Genomic DNA, 2410 nt, shown 5'->3' on the forward strand with positions numbered 1-2410 from the left:
CATCCTCTAGGCCAACAAAAGAAAAAAATGACAAATTTGTTGGTATAATAATTGAAGACATTTTTATGATTACAAAAATTCCAAGTAAAATTAAGGAATAAGATATATAATGGAAAAATTTACTGTAGTACATTAGAAAAACAAAGGTGTGATGTCAAGTATATATGTGAAAACTCCTACATAATAAGTAAATAAAACAAAAACAGGTATGGATATGAGCAAATAATTTATAAATGAAAAACTACAAATGACCAATACAGAAAAAAGAGTTACTCCCTTATCTGGAAACAAAATTAGAAAAAAAATTTAGTCACATTTTTCCATGCATTAGCATGTTAAAAATTTTTAAGTTTGAAAATATTCAGTGTGTATCAGGACATAGGGAAAATGGATATGTTCATTGAAATAACACTAACAGACAATTAAAAAGTAATTACTTTGTATCAGGTGATGTCATAAGAATATATATATTCTTAACAATTTTATACAATGAACAGTCTTTTTTGCCCCATTTTGCAAATGATATAATCAAGTTACAGAGAGTTTAAATAACCTTCCAAGACCACTTAATTACCAAATAGCCTTTTCCCATTGCATGGAAGAGCAGTTGACCATATATGCATGAGTTTATTTCTGGGCTCCCTATTCTGTTCACTTGGTCTATTTGGCTGTCTTTATGCCAGTTACACACTATTTTAATTATTTTAGTTATATCTCATATTTTGAAATCAGGAAGTATAATGTTTCCAGCTTTGTTCTTTTTAATTTAATATTCTAGGTGTTCTGTGGTTCCATATACATTTTTTTATATTTCTGTAAAATATACCATTGAGATTCTGAAAATATACCATTTTGAGGTATATTGACTGTAATTCACTTTGGGTAGTATATGTATACAATTGAATGTTTTGGAGAGTGGGAGAGAGGAAGTAATCTTTAATGTCTTTTTTTGGTAAATAACCCAGAGAATCATACAATGCTGCAAGTGTCAGGTGCAGCCCTAGGCCACAATCTGCACACTCTTTTGCAGCTGGTCCTGTGATGGCAGAACATGTCATCTCCACTTTATTGTTTACTATGGTCCCTGTATTATCTTCAAAATAAAGAAGCATGCCATGTTCTCTCCACTAAGACTTCCGTTGTCGAATTACCACCACTGGGTGTACTTCTTTTCTGAGCTCTGGTTGCCTTTTTTGACTGTGGCCATCACCATGTTACCCATACCAGCGTCAGGAAGTCTGTTCAGTTGTCTCTTGTTCCTCTTTACAAGATGATATATAGATTTTTGGTGCCTGCATTGTCAACAGTAGATCATGGCTCCTACTGGAAGAAGACCCAGGAAAATCCAGAATTTTGCACTGGAGGACCCACCATGTCCTTGCTTGGCCATCTTGAATGCCAGAGAAACCCAACTGAATATTGATCAATCTTAAAAATGAAGAACTCAAACCATTTTCAGCAACTTAGGTGGACCTGGAAGACATTATGCTAAGAGAAATAAGTCATTTAAGTATTTAAGGAGAATAAATACAGCTTGATTTCTCTTATGTGAGGCATCTAAAAGAATTAGAGAAGATTGATGGTTGCCAGGGGACAGGAGAGAAGGATACAGAGCATTGTTGTTCCATGAGTAGACAGTTGCAGTTACAAAAGATGTGTAAGTCCTAGAGGTCAATAGTGAACAGTAAGTTATTGTACATTACAATCTGTTAAGAAATTAAAACTAATGTGTTCTTACCACAAAACAAATGAACAAACAAAAAAAACAAAGGGGCACAAGCAAACTTTGGGATGTGGTGGATAGGTTGATTACTTTGCTTGTGGAGATGGTAATGTTAGTGTATGCATATGTCCAAACTCAACAGTTTGCATACCTTAAGTATAAACAGCTTTTGCAAATCAATTATACCTCAATACAGCTGACTTAAAAAGCAGATATGTATATCCATAAATAGGAGCATAGAAAAATCATTAGAAAATGACACATGAAATTAAGCAGAGTGTGACTATGGAAAATGTGCAGAGGAACTGACACATTTTTCATCATATGCTTTTTTGTGTATTAACTTTTACAAAGAAAATATATTCATAAGTAAACCATGATCCTTACAAAATTTGTTTAAAGACATTCACACTACCTACCATTCCATGGAGGTCTTTCTTTAGAAATGAGTCATTAATTCAGTGGAGTATCTTTTGCATACATAGATATTCCAGTTATAAAATGTAAAGACCGTAAAATCACATATATTCACAAAGGCCTAATTTTGGAGTTTGAGGTTAAGTTTAGGGAGAAAACACTCACTAGCTTTCTATTTCAGATACCTCATATAATACATTAAGCAAAGTAATTCTTGCAAAGTACTTGAAGACTGAAGTAACATTTCCCAAAGAGTGTTTCCCTATTTAA

The 2410-nt window shown here is 33.1% G+C and overlaps 1 pseudogene; it reads right to left on the reverse strand.

Moving 5' to 3' along the window:
- Nucleotides 1-969: 969 nt before the first annotated feature.
- Nucleotides 970-1390, reverse strand: LOC112302857 (large ribosomal subunit protein uL14 pseudogene; annotated as a pseudogene).
- Between the last annotated feature and the right edge of the window lie 1020 nt (nucleotides 1391-2410).

The sequence above is a fragment of the Desmodus rotundus genome, chromosome 1 (assembly GCF_022682495.2).
Source record: "Desmodus rotundus isolate HL8 chromosome 1, HLdesRot8A.1, whole genome shotgun sequence".
Lineage (NCBI taxonomy): Eukaryota > Metazoa > Chordata > Mammalia > Chiroptera > Phyllostomidae > Desmodus > Desmodus rotundus.